Raw genomic sequence first — 17,562 nt, forward strand, 5'->3', positions numbered from 1 at the left:
ACAAATAAATGTATGGTGCCTCAAAAACAAAACAAAATGAGATTTGCATATATATATATATATATATATATATATATAATGAGGTTTACTTTTGTGGAATCACATGCACTTATTATTATTTATAGACCTTATGTACTGTAGCCCCGCTCCTTTTCAGCGCTGCGCTAATTGTGTTCAGCATGAAGAAAAGATCTTACAGATTTATGAATAAACAGCTTGTTTTAAAATCTTCCCGGTCTACTGGTATTTGTTATGTCTCCCGCTTCAAACATTACAATGCCCATGGTAACTTTCGTTAACTCTGCAATAAGTAAATCCACCAGTTAATTACTCTTCGACAGTGAAGCCATAGAAATATACAGAGAATATATAGAGGCACGTAAGGTCTATAGATTCTGAAATGTTCCTGCGCATTCATTCATATACGGAAAGGCTCCACCCACTTTCTCCTCCAGCCAATCAGAACAGAGCTTTGCGCTAATACCCACATGACTCTTACTATATAAAGCAACAGGAGAGTTTGGAACTTCAAATCAGACTGAAAATCAAGGTTTGTTTTGTTTACAGTCTGCTGTTAGATGTGTTTGCACTGTTAGCACTTACACAAGTCATATGGAGCCATATAGGCCTAATCATTTCTGTGGGTGTGAATAAACATTAATCAGTTGCAAACTTGCAAACCTGCAATAGGTATACATAAATGGGCATCAAATTTTCATATCTTGATAATGGCTGAAGCTTTTATCATTGTACTATATAGCATTAAAATCAGGCTGAAAGATTTTTGTTTGGTTTTTAGTTAGTATTCTTTTTATTTGTTAACAAGATGTCAGCGAAATGACATTTCTCAGGATGTTGGAAAAAGTCTATCGTAAATACACTGCGAACGGTTTTATTCTTTCTGTATGATTTCTGCTCTACTGTGCATCACATCACTATATAATCAGCCCATTAGAGAGAATGATCATTGTGCTGCTATATGTCATATGTGTCTTTAATTCCTGTCTAATAATAGCTAAAGGTGAAAACTGAAATAGAAAGACATTTATGTTCTTTGTTGAAGACAGAATATATAATTATTTTAGAGTGGGAGAAATAAAAAGACTGACACTGGGTGTTAAATAGACCACTGGTGTAGTTATCACTGTGCCATTTATTATGCTTTTATGCATTTATAGCATAATATCCTGTATGACATACAGCTGTACTGAAAGCACAATGAGCAGCACATTAGCTGAAGCCCAGGCTACGTCTGAAATAGCCCCCTATACCCTTAAATAGGACACTTTAGATCTAATATTATCACATGGAATCAATGCGGATGCTGTTGAAATTCTGCAGCAGAGCGATGACATCTCAGATCACTATCTAGATTTGTGTATACTCCGTTTAGCCAAGGCTACAAAGCCGACTACCTGTTACAAATATGGTAGAACTATCACTTGTACTTCTATAAATAATCTTGTTTATAGAACCTGATCAGTTTAATCTCCTCAGCATCCCAGATAGCTCAGAACTCAATTTTGCAACAGAAACTATTGACTCCTCCAGCACATTAAACACAGTTGCTCCTTTGCGCTTACATAAGATTAAATAAAATAGTCCAATGCCGTGGTGCAAAGAGCACACTCAGGCCCTTAAGAGTGCAGCCCCAAAAATTGAGTGCAATTGGAAGTAAACAAAACTAGAGTTTTTTCACGGAAAGAAAGCATTATTGCATACAGAAAGCAAGGCCTTAAAAACGGTAAGATCTGCTTATTTTTTGACTCTCTTAGAAGAAAACAAACACAACCCTAGGTATTTATTTGATATAGTGGCTAAATTAACAAGAAATAAAGCTTCAAACAGCACAGCAGTAATGACTTTATGAACTTCTTTACTTGCAAGATTGATAATATTAGAAAGAAAATGATAACCATGCAACCGTCTACCACAGTATCGCATCATTGTAGTGTCCATGAGGAAAAATTCAATTCATTCATTGCTATAGGAGAGGAAGAATTATCTAAAGTCATTGAATAATCTAAATCAACAACATTCATGTTAGACCCTATACTGACTAAGCTACTGAAAGAGATACTTTCAGAGGTCAAAGATCCTCTTCTTAAAATCATTAATTCATCTTTGTCATTAGGATACATACCTACAACTTTTAAGCTGGCTAGTATTAAACCTCTTATTAAAAAAAGTAAAAACGCAACTTGATCCTAGAGAATTAGTCAATTACAGGCCTATCTCGAATCTACCCTTTCTTCTGTCAAAAATACTAAAAAAGGTAGTATCCTCACGCAACTGTGTTCTATTTTAGACAAAATAAATGGTATCAGTGAGAATTTCTAGTCAGGATGTAGACTATATAATAGTACTGAGACTGCTCTTATTAGAGTTACAAATTATTTGCTCTTATCATCCGATCTTGGTTGTTTCTCTCTATTAGTGTTACTCGATCTTAGTGCTGCATTTGATACTATCGACCACAACATTCTTTTGAATAGACTTGAAAATTATGTTGGCATTAGTGGAATTGCATTGGCATGGTTTAAATCATACTTATCTGACCGTTATCAGTTTGTAGCAGTATATGAACAGGTGTCATACCGATCACAAGTTCAGTTTGGAGTACCTCAAGGCTCAGTAATAGGACTGTTGCTTTTCACCCTGTGCATGCTACAATAGGAGATATCATTAGGAAGCATGGCATTAGTTTTCACTGTTATGCTGATGATACTCAGCTCTATATTTATTCACGCCCCGATGATCATTGTAGCCAATCACAGACATATCCGATGAGCGCATGACCACATTAGCCAATCAGAGGTGTTTACGATTCCGCTCAACAGCGCTCAAAGGTTTCCAAACAACTATTCCAAGGTTTAATGTAGTCAGCCGGATCCGGGCCGTATCCAGATCAAATGGAGGACCTGCGCCTAGACACGACCACAATGCATCCCTGAAGTGTAGTGGTGTAATGCAGGGCCGGCCCGAGGAATAAGCGAACTAAGCGGCTGCTTGGGGCCCCCTGATTAAGATGACTTAAACAAGTGACATAAATGAATCTGACTGAATGAATAATTCAAGACAAGAAAATTCTGATTTCATGATCAATATACCTGCCTACTGCTGCTGTGTCTGCCAGCGTTTAAGTTATGCGCATAATCTAGACACCTTGCGCGTGCATAGACAATTCGTGCGCAACTGCGCATATAGTCACGGTATCGGTTTAAGTTGGAGAAAACAGCCGCAGGGGAACTTAACCTTCTAGGTGTAAGGAGAGCAGTTTGAATAAATAATAAACATAGCAGTTTGAACTCTTCTCGACTCCACTTTATTATACCACACATCAGATCACTAACTCCAAAAACCCGCGACACTCCAGCACCAAGTGCGCACAACCCATTCCTATCTACGGCAAGCCCGAGGGGAAAAATACATTGCATACACACATACAACGAGCGCCAGTACATCATTACCGATATTATAGTAACAGACTTTTGTGGATTCTGTCATGTACAATCCAACAAAGTCTGTTACAATAAAAATAATAAAAAAGATTTTGAGGGCAGTTACACTGTATTGAGACAGTTGAGAATTGTCAGTTGAGAAATAATAATATTTTTACAGTTTTCAACAATAATTGTCATTGTTGAACCCTTGCTCTTATTATGTTTCTGATTTCTCAGTTTTGTCATTATTTTAGCAAATAATTTATGTAATAAATTTATAAATGTTTTGAGACAGTTTTTTTAAGAAGTTTCAAAGAGTTAGTAAAAGAGTAAAGTAAAAGTTAAAACTTTTTTATTTAAGTTGGCATCTATTTTTTATTAAGTATTTATTTTGTATTAATACATAACCTCACTGTATTCATTTATAATGTATCATTATTGCGTGACATTTGTGTCAATAATCGTCAAGCACAGGTGACTTCGCGTAGTGGGAGGGGCCCCCAAATCAAATTCTGCTTAGGGCCCCCAAAAGGCTCGGACCGGCTCTGGTGTAATGTAACGAAGTAATAATACTTTGTTACAGTACTTAAGTATTTTTTTTGGAGAATCTGTACTTTACTTGAGTTTTTATATTTCTTTCAACTTTCACTTTTACTTCACTACATTTCCTAAATAAAATGTATACTTTTACTCCAATACATTTCCCCAAATTATATTCGTTACTAGTGTTGTGTACTCGAGACTCGGACTCGGTCTCGAGACCATATTTTAATGGTTGGTCTCGGTCTTGTCATGGACTCGAACATATTAGGACTCGGACTTATTCCCGAGTCCACTCGAGTCCCATTCAAAATATGTCATGATTATTACTGTATGTTAATATTTCTTTAAATTGTTTTTTTCGATTGAAACGTCCAATGATTGCTGACTTTCTTGTGCGCAACTGCGCATGACTTGAGACTATAACGTTCGCGGCGGGCAAATGCAGCAGGTCCCAGGTCAGATGTGATGTGGAGCATCTAGCTCAACTATGTATTGAAAATGTCTGCCTTATCATCCATAATTCAGTTTGCATATAAGAGCCACACAGAATTCGTGTGCAGTAATGTCATGTGTAAGAGCACTTACTGATTGTAATTATTGTAAGTCATAATTGTAAAAAAATTACCTTTACACCACCTACAATGTGGCCTTTTTACCATTACAGTGTACATGATTCCATGGTATATTTGATTTACTGTTTGAGTATGGTGCCAATTTTATTGTTACCACCAAATATTTTACATATTGAAGATATCTTTAGGTCTGGTTTCAGACCCAACCTTAGGTTATCCAACCTCTCTGGTCTCGGTCTCGACTCGGACTCGACTCTCTTTGGTCTCGGTCTCGACTCGGACTCGACCCTCTATGGTCTCAGTCTCGACTCGGACTCGACCCTCTATGGTCTCCGTCTCGACTCGGACTCGACCCTCTATGGTCTCCGTCTCGACTCGGACTCGACCCTCTATGGTCTCCGTCTCGACTCGGACTCGAGTGAGCTGGTCTCGACTACAACACTGTTCGTTACTTACTACAAAATAAAGTAGGAAGAAGCAAGCATGTTCCGTGTGTGCGACTGCTTTCAAACGCCTGTGGTGTGCAAGGGTTTCTATTTCCAACATGTTTTTGTAGCGTTGAGGATTGTAGCCAATCACAGACATCTCTCTTGAAAGCAATGGCCAATCAGAGGTGTTTACTGTAGGTAAGTCAGAATCCACTCTGAACCAAGGGGGTAATCTACCAGCCGGAAACTGAAGTCTCCCCGGGGGCCGCCATTGGCTAACAAGCCTTCACCTGCTGTTAGCATTCCATTGACTCCCATTAATTTTGGCGTCACTTTGACAGTGAATAACTTTACATCTGAGGCGTTTAAAGACTCCATTTGTCCATTGTTTATTTCTAAAGAAACACGACAATGTATAAAAGGCTCCATTACCTTTTATCTTACGTTATGGCCCCGTAGAAGCAGTTTTTGAAAAAATAGGCTAACGATTGCGTCATAACACACGACTCTCTGTCGCACAGTAGAGAAATTACCGTATAGACAGAAGCAGAAGCTCGCGCGCAATCGGGGGGACGTGGAGGCATAAAGTCAAGGGAGAAGCCCATAGAGAGTTGTAAAGTTGCTCCTGCTGCGAGCTCATGGACAGCTCCTACTCACGCTCTCCGGCTCTGCAAGATTCGGAAGGGAATGATTCAGATTCCTCTTGGCACATCCACTAGAAGACGTACAACTGTGAGACAGGTTGCTCAAGTCACATCTACGTCATCAACAGGCCCGTCGGAACAGGACAGGCAAACCAAGCAATTGCTTGGGGCCCCGAGCTGGACTGGGGCCCCAAGACAACGACTGTTTAAGAATAAAATGCAACGACAAACTGTGAGCGCCCCTTTGATAGTCAATGCAGTAAAGTGCAATGACACTGTTATCGGAATCCCCCTCAAGGGGGCCCCCTCAGTAGTCGCTGACAGCAGCCAGCCAACCACGCGATCTCTGCTGCCGGCAAAATACAAACCTCCTCGGGAGTTATCATGAAGCGGAATTATGCTTCAGGAAGCCAGAAAAGAAAGAAGAGAAAGGAAGAGAAGGTTAAGAAAAATCCCAGATAGTGGTAAAGTAATAAATTACACTGCATAAAAATAGCTCTACTTGTCTTGTACAAATGGTGTCAGGTAACATAAGGCTAGCAAAAATATGTTTATGTTAGCTACCTGCCTGACGGCAAATGCTGCTTGTAACGAACAGTTAGTGGATTTTTTTTTTCGAACGGACGGAATATGATTAACGTTACATACTGTAATATGTTTTTTAACGGTTTAAGGAGTTCCAGAATCACTGTTTATCGTATTTAATGACATGACATTGCTATAGCTAATAGGTTTTGATGAAAGTGGCATAGCATAACTATTCCACCGTGATAATCTATTTACCAATGGGGGTTAGGAAAACCACACAATAAATTCCATGCATCAAACATTAGCTTGGGATGTTTTTAAGCATTGGTAGTGAAAGCAGCATCCCTTCCCTTCTAATATCAAAATATGGAAATGCTAACATATCTTTAAGTTTTCTGTAACACTTTATAATAACAATCATTAATAGATGGTAAATTGTTAGTTATTTAATATTTAGTTAATTGTCATTTAACTGTTAGCAAACAGTCTTTTTACTTAATAAATCATTTGTAACCTTACCCATCTATAAACATTATTTAACCTGAAAAAGGCAGAGGAACATGATTTTTTCATAGCTTATGTCACTGTAATTTTTTTATTTTTTTTATGCACAGTATGCAACAGCAGTATTTGCACTGTAAACCTTTTTTATTCATATAAAGTGTGTGTAAGTGTGTGTGTGGGGTGGGGGGGCTTGGGGGGCCTCCATGTCCATTTTGCTTGGGGCCCCCAAATTCCTTCAAACGGCCCTGGTCATCAAGCTCAGTTTGAGCCTGCGCAGTGCGCTTGGCAATCAGGAAGTGAGTGCTTCTAATTGACTTCACTTTTCTCCGTTGAAGTCTATGGGGTCGCTGTGTCCATTTCTTTTACTGTCTATGCTCTGAACAAGGTTTTTGTTTAATGCAAGTTCACTGGCTGCTTTCTACACGATCTTAAATCCTCTCATTATAACACCAAAGCATAGGCGCGATGTAAATAAGAGATTCGTTGTGCAGTGTGTAGCTAGATTCATTGATTATAACAAGGAATTTTCAAATGATTGAGTAAGCTCAGTAAGTCACGCTATAAAGGGTGCGCTCTTTGCTCGCTTTCTGTATATAAATAGGCTAATCATAATCCATGATCCAAATTTCCTTCAAAATTTGAAGAAAAGTTTTGGCTGTCATGCTTTCAAGAGGACCAACGTCCACGTATACTGCAAAGTCTCAGGAGTGACAAACACATTTCATTACCGGTATGCGAGTGAATCCGCTAAATTGTTCCACGAGTTCCTCTCAACGGTTAGAGTATCCCCAAAATGCACTGTGAGGGTCGTGCCGAATGAATTCCCACATCTCGCCAGAAGATGGCGCCTGCAGCTGAATCATCCATCCACCCATTTTCCAAACCTCTGGTCCAATGTGAGTACAGCACAATATCATACAGGTATAAATTCCTTTTTACTTAATCATTAAATTGTGTGATAAAGGTTTATGTATATGCAAATTTACATGACAGAGTTCAAGATAAATATTTTCATCTTACTGCTGGAGCTGCTTATTTGCTAAGTTTCAAGTACAAACTATAACTTTATATAAAGTAAATATTTTCCAAAAAATATTAAAGCTTTGGCTTTAATACTATTATTATTTTGGCAGTCATTTTTGCACACAGTATATGGGTCTTCATAAATCAAAAAAATATATTAAGTAGCTGCCACTTTGGTTAACCAGCCTCACTTGTTCATCAAAAGTTGTGTCTGTTTCCCTTGTATCTATACACAATCATTCAAAAGTTTGGGGTCAGCAAAAATGTATTTTATTTTATTTAATTTTTTATAAAGAAATTAATACTTTTATTCAGCAAGGATACGAATCTTACCGACCCCAGATTTTTTGAACAGCGGTGTATCTACTGTGTTATACTCCCATGTTAGTCTGTAAGTTTCTGAGTCAGCCTGTTTTCTGACAGCGAGTCAGATTCTGATTCTGAATCTCTTACCTGCTTTATTGATTTGTGTTGGAGGCTTTACTCCTTTGAACCGATCTGTCTGAATACGTCTGTTTGATTTTGGTCTCTGCGGCTCAGACTGAGTTTTCTTTTAGGGATTTTCACTTTCAAATAAATCTCATCCCACTGTCTTACCATATGTTTCTAGTCATTCAAGCTCCTAAATATATTTTTGGGTAAAAATTGTGAGAAAAAAAAATATTTTCAAAAAAATCCTTATCCAGTAAATCAAGAATGACTGTAAAAACTTTTTAAAAACGTTTTTGGGGGTAAAATATGTGAGAATAAATATTATCTAGTAAATCACAAACAACTGGAAAAATCTTTTACAAATCTTTTGTTGGGATGAAATTATGAGAAAAAAGTTGTCCATCCTAATCATTTGAATATTATTGTAATAATAAGGGGACTTGGAGTCAAAAGGGATGATAAGCAGAGTATTAAAAGCCATATCCCCCAGTGGCCCAAGGCTGGTTGAGACGGGTCAGTACCGGGATGGGAGACCTCCTGAGAAAACCAGGTTGCTGCTGGAAGAGATGTTAGTGAGGTCAGGAGGGGTGCTCACCCTGTGGTCTGTGTGGGTCCTAATGCCCCAGTAAAGTGACAGGGACACTATACTGTAACAAGCACCGTCCTTTAAATGAGACGTTAAACGGAGGTCTTGACTCTGTGGTCAATAAAAATCCCATGCCACTTCTCGTAAAGAGTAGTGGTGTAACCCTTGGTCTTGGTCAAATTCCTTGCATTGGCCCAGATCAATCATGGTCTCCAAATAAACCCCATCCACTGAATTGGCTCGATCACTTTCTCTCCTCTCCATCTAGCTGGTTACACACTGGTGGTGGTTGAGGAGTAGGGTAGTAACGATATTCAAACCGAACCGTAAAATCATACTCTCATGGAGTACCGAACGCACTCCACCCCCTGCTGCCCCGCCCAGCCCTTGCCCAGTGTTGAGGTTGACCTCACTTTACCTTATGTCACAACACTCATTTCTCTTCCTCGACATTTGATTAAATAGTAATTGGGGTGTAACAGTACACGTATTCGTCCTGCAAATTTTCATGTGTCTTTCAGTGTCCACAGCTTGTTAGTCAGCTAGAGAAATGAACTCTTTCGCTAAATATATGCACTATCAGTGTTGGGCGGTAGCGTCGCTACAAGTAGTGACGCTACTAGTTTAACTACATTTCTCAGTAGCGTGGTGGTAGCGTCGCTTTTTTCTGAATCAAATAGCTTTTCAGTAGTGAAGCTCTTTTATTGATTGAGTAGTGCGGTAGCGTCCACTCCACACAAGCTACATTTTCCCAAGCATTTCTAAAGCTCAAATCGGAAATACAACTGCTAAGTATCACTGATGCTGGATCAGTAGTGATGGCGACTTCTTCTTCTTGTTTTACGGTGGTTGACAACCCGGGCCATATGATTTTACCGCAATGAGGAAAACATGGGACTGAATCGCGGTAGGCTATCCATGCATAAAAACGAAATTTACAGTATAACGTGGAATTTCATGGAATTTGTCAGATCTTGGATGAAAAGAAGTTAAGTAAACTTAAATAAAATCTGCATGTCTCTGTGAAGGAATGGCTCAGACGCGCGGATTAATTTACCACACACACACACACACACACACACACACACACACACACACACACACACACACACACACACACACACACACTGAAGCACGCTCGCGATGTTTTCAGCCTGAAAGTCACTTTAGCAGCATTTTAGCTTGATTTGAGAAAAACTATCGTCATATAAAAAAAACACAGAGAGACTCAAAGGTCTACATGGCAACCTGTCAAAATAAAAGTTTGGTTTAACCTTTGAAGAAAGTTTTGCTTAAATCATTAGGCCTACATTTTAAATAATTGGTCATTACAATTTAAACCATAAAAAAAAAAAAACATTTCATAGTGCCCTTAAAATGTAATTTATTTTAAAATTGTAATAAATTATTGTTAAATTGTATACGTTTCATGATTTCAATTAATTACATGTTTTTGATTACTAAAATTTTATTTAACCATTAAAATTATATTTCAACAACAAATTGGAGTAAACACATAATTCAATTTAGAAGTTAGTTAATGCAAAAACTGCCTTATGTGCAGTTTACATGTTTGGATACAATTTGTTATTTGAGTGTTGATTATTATATCTGAAAATAAATAGCAGCTTAATTTAGGATAACAGTTTGGGCTCCCTATATATTTTACAGCATTAGCAGAGATAATATTTTTTATCCTTAAGAAACTTTTAATTATAACTGAGTAACTCAGTAAACCACTGTTTAATAATAAAAAAAAGACATTTTATGTTTAGTTCTCTTACGAGAGTATCTCTCGTACTGCGTAATAGCTTACGCTAGGGGAAAAACTCTTTTCCACGAGATATTGAAGCCAAAAATTATCCTTAATTTTTTATTAATGTAAAACGCTTTGCAGCAGCAAGCAGACATAGGCGAAACAGCTCGCGCGCCTATTGGTTGCTCTGCAGCAAATGCAGCAGCCTATCGAGAGAGACTCTGCGTGACGTAATGACCAATGGGGGCAATTCGCGCCCATATCGTCACGTCCCGCCAGAAGGGGCGTGGTCTCACCCTATAAATATGCTCGTTAGGCTGGTACAAGCTGATTTTTATCTCTTCAGCGACGCCAAATGATCGGATGCCAGAAGAGTGCCTTTACCACGGCGGGCTGCGGTGAAGGCTCGGAGAATGATGCCAGGCGAGTCCTCAGAGTCACCATAGGCAAAAGCTCGCAATGAGGGCATCCGCCGTCAGCGAGCGCGAGAGCCGCGTGATCCTCACCCAGGCAGGAAACACAGATGACGTGCCGGTCTCCATCGCTGAGCGGGGCGCGGCACGAGCCACAGGAAGGCATCTTTAAAAAGACGCAGCTCTTTTGTGAGAGCACACGCATCGCTGGATCCGGAGTGAGAAGCCGCGCCGTCGAAGCAAGCCTTTCAGCGGGACGAGCTCTGGAGTCGCTGGCCTCGCCGCCTTCAACTGCCGTACCTGCTGCGCTTTCCGGCGTTCTATATCCTTTTATACTCTGTGTGTATTTACTCTGTTGAGAGTGTTTGCTCGCTTACTTGACGCGACTCACACTTCTCTCACAAAAGAGCTGCGTCTTTTTAAAGATGCCTTCCTGTGGCTCGTGCCGCGCCCCGCTCAGCGATGGAGACCGGCACGTCATCTGTGTTTCCTGCCTGGGTGAGGATCACGCGGCTCTCGCGCTCGCTGACGGCGGATGCCCTCATTGCGAGCTTTTGCCTATGGTGACTCTGAGGACTCGCCTGGCATCATTCTCCGAGCCTTCACCGCAGCCCGCCGTGGTGCCGCGCCGCAAGAAGCGCCGCGCCCAGCGCGCTCCCGAGTTTTCTCCAGCCCGCCAAAGCTCGCCGGTTCGCCCGCCAGCTTCGCTCGAGTCGCTCACTGACGGACAACGGCCGCCGCCTGCCGCCGCGTCCATCCACGAGTTTGACGAACCCACCGAGGCGTGTTCTCTTCTGGCATCCGATAGCGAGGATTGGGCGAGCTCCGTGGACCTCCCCTCCGCTAGCGTTTCCCACCAAACCACTGGTAAGAGAGCCGGCATTGAGACTGAGCTGATGCGTCTGCTCTCTCAGGCCGTGGAAAGCATCGGCCTCGATTGGGAGGCGCCCGCGCAACAGGCGAGCTCTGTGGACCTCCGCCTTCTGTCCGCGAGTCGTCAAGGAAACGTGCCAGCATCAAGACCGCGAGCCCTAAAACCGCGGCTAGCTTTCTTTACGTTATAAGAAATCTACCCCGCCCCCCATGGGCGTGCGTCACTGGCAAATGAGAAAAGAGTGTGTTTTAGTCCCCGCCGAGGCCGGACTAATCTCCATTTCTTAAACATTTCTCAGCTCCTAGTTTGAGCGGCTGAAAATGTCATTATTGCAGCAATGAGCCTGTTGTATAACACGCACACCTGCATACAAACGCCGACACACACAAAACTGTGATGACGCTCTCTTATCTGCTTGCGCTAGTGTAGTTCTCCCTGTGGCCCAGTGGCGGAACCCGAAGCTTTCACGCGAGAGACCCGTGTTCGATCCCGGCTCTCGCAGCAGATAAAAATTTAGTCTCGCCGCGGCCAGACTTCCACCAAAAACTTTTCGCTCGTTCAGTTCCAGAAAATGCGACTGTTCCAGTGTATTTTGCAGTAAACAAGCTGGTGCCACGGCCCGCTTGCCTGCACATAAAGGCCGTTTCCACGGCGACCCAGAAAAATCATGTAATCATTGTATTTCTGGTTTTCCGGCCACAGCCGATGGTGTTATAAGTGTAATAAAATGCTCACAGCCCAGTGTTCATTTCTACACACAAACACAGCCCGCCACGGTACAGGGCTCGCACAAATGAAATCGACGCATGTCAATTGTGCATTAAATGTAGTAAATGTGCCCACAACCCAGTGCCCACAAACACTACCACGGTTTCTGTAAAACGAAACCAACACAAGTATTCCTAGCCTCCTAGGAAATCTACGGTGTTTCAGTCTCGCCGTGGCCAGACTTCCACTGAAATTTTCGCTCGTTCAGTTCCAGAAAATGTGACTGTTCCAGTGTATTTTGCAGTAAGCAAGCCAGTACCATGCCCGCTTGCCTGCACACAAATGCTGTTCCCACGGCGACCCAGATAAATCACATAAATGGTGTATTTTCTGGTATTCCGGCCACAGCCGATGGTGTTATGAGTGTATTGAAAATGCCTACAACCCAGGGCTCATTTCTACACACAAGCACAGCCCGCAAAAATGCAGGGCTCACACAAACAAAATCGCCTCATGTCGATTGTGCACTAAATGTAGTGAATGTGCCTACGTCTCAGTGCCCACAAACACTACACACCACATGTCCCACGGGTTCTGTGAAAACGAAACCAACACGCATTCAGTCAGCTCAGGCCGACGGTGTTTTTCAGTGCAGTAAATGTGCCCGCTGTCCTGCGCCCACATTCACTCACAGACATGTTAAGCCCCACGGGGCTCGCCCCGCTCTCTCTCCCTCAGCAAACTGCTATAAGGGTTTTGAGCGCGGCCAGGCTGCCCGCCGCGATCGGCGCGCCCCCCGCCTCACACACTGTAAACACAGTGTCTGCGTTACAGCACGCCGGAGCTCTCTTGCCGTCACTATGTCTCGGCCAGAGCCCCGATCTCATTCTACCCCTAGCTATTCACGCGAAAGTGTGGGCACAGCTTCCTGGGGTATCAGAATGGGTGCTGAACACTATAAATAGAGGCTATTCGCTACAGTTCGCTCGACGTCCCCGCCGTTATACGGCGCGCGTCGAGACGACGGTGGAAAACGAAGTATCTCATCTACTTCGAGCCGAGATAGCGAAACTACTGAGCAAAGGTGCTATAGAACCTTTATCTCAAGCTCAGAGCAAAGGGGGCCTACACAGCAGATATTTTCTGGTACCGAAAAAAGATGGAGGTCTCAGACCCATTTTAGATCTGCGACAGCTGAAGAGAGCGCTTGTGAAGCGCCAGTTCAGAATGCTTACGACCAGGAAAATCCTCGCGCAAGTGCGCCACGGGGACTGGTTTATGTCAATAGATCTGAAAGACGCCTATTTCCAAATACAAATGGCGTCCCATCACAGGCGATTCTTGAGATTCGCTTTCGAGGGCCAGGCATATCAATACACAGTCCTGCCGTTCGGCCTGTCCCTAGCACCTCGTACATTTACGAAGTGCATGGACGCGGCGCTCGCACCCCTGAGACTTCAGGGCATGCGAGTCCTGAACTACTTGGACGATTGGCTGATTCTAGCCCGATCACGATCGGAGCTCATAGAACACAGGGCCGCATTACTCGAGCACCTCGAGGAGCTGGGGCTCACAGTCAATTGGGCGAAGAGCTCACTGTCTCCCAGTCAGAAAATTTCCTTTCTGGGAACCGTGTTGGACTCGCTGTCCATGACAGCACGCCTGTCACCAGAGCGCGGGCTAAATATTCAGCGCGGCGCGAAATCCTTCCGCCACGGCGCGATAGTTCCGCTCAAAAGGTTTCAGAAAATGCTGGGGCTGATGGCCTCAGCAGCCTCTGTACTCCAGTTGGGCTTGCTCCGCATGCGCCCACTGCAGATGTGGCTGAAAGCGCGGGTTCCACCCAGTGCATGGACAGCGGGTCTGTTTCGCCTCAGGGTCGACCTTCAGTGTGTTTCAGCTCTGGAACCTTGGAAAATAACCGACTGGTATCAGTCAGGTGTGAGTCTGGGGACCGCTTCGAGTGTGAAGGTGGTGTCTACGGACGCCTCCACCTCGGGGTGGGGAGCGCTGCTCGAGGGCAGACCGCTAGCTGGCCTGTGGTCAGAACGGGAAAAGCTCCTTCACATAAACTGCTTGGAGATGATAGCAGTCGACAAAGCGCTACGGCGTTTTTGTCCCCAGGTAACAGGCCACCACGTCTTGGTCTGGTCGGACAACATGTCAGTGGTGGCATACATAAATCGCCAGGGCGGCGTCAGGTCACGAAACCTTCACAGGCTGACGGAACGCCTCCTGGTCTGGGCTCAGCACAACCTGCTCTCACTGAGAGCAGCGCACGTGCCTGGTCACCTGAATGTGGGACCAGACAGACTGTCCAGGAACAATGTTCCAGCAGGGGAATGGTCGCTGCACCCGCAGACGGTCCAGCTGCTGTGGAAAACGTTCGGCAGAGCACAGGTGGACATATTCGCGTCCCACGAAAACGCTCATTGCCCGGAGTTTTTCTCGAAAAGCAAGGACGCGCTGGCTCATGCTTGGCCCCGCTGCCCCCTATATGCTTTTCCTCCTGTCTCGCTACTGCCTCAGGTGTTGGAACGAATCAGGGAGAACGGATGCCCAGTGCTGCTCGTAGCTCCGCTCTGGACAAACCAGACGTGGTTCCCTGCCCTGATGCAGCTGACCAGCACTGCCCCATGGCCTGTACCATTGAGGAGAGACCTCCTCTCTCAGGCGGAGGGCTCGATTTGGCACCCTCGCCCGGAGTTGTGGTCCCTGCACGCATGGGCCATCAACGGGTACCCGCTAGCCTCCCAGAAGGAGTGTTAAACACGATCGCGCAGGCTAGAGCTCCGTCTACCAGGCGGCTCTACTCCTCGAAATGGTCTGTCTTCTCTGCATGGTGTCAAGCCCAGAGCTTTTCACCTGTGGAATGCGGGGTTTTGGAAGTGCTTTCCTTCCTTCAAGAGCTACTGGATAAGGGCAGGACCCCATCCACGCTCAAAGTATATGTGGCGGCCATAGCAACGTTTGCAAAACCGGTGTCTGGCCAGTCGCTGGGGAAAAACGACTTAGTCGTGCGTTTCCATAGGGGAGCTCGGAGGCTGAACCCTCCCAGGCCCCCTTCAGTCCCGACGTGGGACCTTTCCACGGTCCTGGAGGCCATGAAAGGCGCCCCGTTCGAGCCAATCCAGCTGGTGGACATGAAACACCTGTCGTTCAAAACAGTGTTTCTCATGGCTCTCGCTTCAGTGAAGCGCATAGGGGACTTACAGGCGCTTTCAGTAAGCGCGTCGTGTATGGAGTTTGGGCCTAATGACTCGAAGGTCATTCTCAAACCAAAGCACGGGTATGTCCCGAAATCCCTCAATACACCGTTCAGGGCCCAGGTAATTTCCCTGTCCGCCCTTCCGGTTCTCAGTGAGGAGGAGGATGCGAGTCTCCTTTGCCCCGTCAGGGCATTGAGAGCTTATGTGTCACGCTCGTCTGTTTTCAGACAGACGGAGCAGCTTTTTGTTTTGTTTGGCGGGCGTTCCAAGGGACTCGCTGCCTCAAAACAGAGCCTATCCAGATGGATAGTGGATGCCATTGCGCTCGCTTACTCTGCGAAGGGCCTACAGTGCCCCTTGGGTGTCAGAGCGCACTCCACGAGAGGCGTGGCCTCTTCGTGGGCGTGGTCGAGCGGGGTTTCCCTGCAAGATATCTGTACGGCCGCGGGCTGGGCCTCGCCGTCTACATTTATAAAATACTATAACCTGGAGGTACCCGCCTTACAAGCTAAGCTTTTGGCGGTCTAAAATTCAGTGCTATCTGCCCCGCTGTGCGGCCCAGATGCTGAGTTTACTGCAGCCCCATGAGTGTTGACACACGTATGGCCACCCAGATCAGGCTGAAAGCTTTCACCCTGGCTGCGCGTTTAATTGTCATATGATAGCCCCGCTGGGTGCTTTTTTATAGGGAATGACGCTTCCAGCCTCTCTTCCTCCACTCTATGTGAGTTTATGGTGATTATGCACTACATGAGCCCTGGGCTTCGGCCCCCGGGACTTTGGTGTTGGATCCCTGTACGCACGGCGTGTTGCATTGTGTTCCCCTAGCGTAAGCTATTACGCAGTACGAGAGATACTCTCGTAAGAGAACGTACTCGGTTACTAACGTAACCTCGGTTCTCTCTAGAGAGGGAACGAGTACTGCGTATCTTGCCGTGCTTGGAATACGCTCTGGTTCGCTTCAGCGATAAAAACCAGCTTGTACCAGCCTAACGAGCATATTTATAGGGTGAGACCACGCCCCTTCTGGCGGGACGTGACGATATGGGCGCGAATTGCCCCCATTGGTCATTACGTCACGCAGAGTCTCTCTCGATAGGCTGCTGCATTTGCTGCAGAGCAACCAATAGGCGCGCGAGCTGTTTCGCCTATGTCTGCTTGCTGCTGCAAAGCGTTTTACATTAATAAAAAATTAAGGATAATTTTTGGCTTCAATATCTCGTGGAAAAGAGTTTTTCCCCTAGCGTAAGCTATTAAGCAGTACTCGTTCCCTCTCTAGAGAGAACCGAGGTTACGTTAGTAACCGAGTACGTTTTCTCTCCCCTGCTGTACCGAACCGTACCGAACTGTGACATCAAAACCGAACCGGCAGTTTTGTATACCGTTACACCCCTGTTGAGGAAAGATCCCCGATATGATTGTAAAGCACTTTGGGTGAACAGTAGTAATCGCTGTCAGGATAATTCCGGTTCACGTGGCTACGCCGAAGCGATAAAATTCTGTATTTTTTAAGGCCAGACAAGTAGTTTGTTGAGGGTTGGTTTTTTAGGCAAGGACTCCATGCCTGCGCACATAATTCAAACGGGCATACCTATAGAATGAACTCTTAATACGCATGTGCACGCCATCAGCGTTCTCACAGGCTCGCGTTTTTAAAGTTGGCGTAGAGAGAACCTGTTAAAACGGTGTCATGTTAGCGGCCCCTAAGTTAATAACTAATGATCGGAAAATAACTTTATTCTATAGCTGTCATAAAGCCAAAACAATCTCTGTTACTTTAATTTCCTATTATCACTGTAAAGCAGCTTTGGAACAATCTACATTGTTAAAAGCGCTATATAAATGAAGGTGACTTGACTAGTACATACGACATACGTTATAAAGAAAAAATATAAAAGT

At 44.3% G+C, this 17,562-nt stretch overlaps 1 protein-coding gene across 2 annotated transcripts in view; it reads right to left on the bottom strand.

The window, feature by feature from the left end:
* The window catches only part of LOC130082283 (phospholipid-transporting ATPase ABCA1), a 203,137-nt gene that overhangs the window by 14,570 nt on the left and 171,005 nt on the right, over window positions 1–17,562 (bottom strand). The window lies entirely within an intron of this gene.

Source organism: Rhinichthys klamathensis, unplaced genomic scaffold, assembly GCF_029890125.1.
Source record: "Rhinichthys klamathensis goyatoka isolate OS25496 unplaced genomic scaffold, OSU_Roscu_1.1 h1tg000042l_1, whole genome shotgun sequence".
In the NCBI taxonomy this organism is placed as follows: Eukaryota; Metazoa; Chordata; class Actinopteri; order Cypriniformes; family Leuciscidae; genus Rhinichthys; species Rhinichthys klamathensis.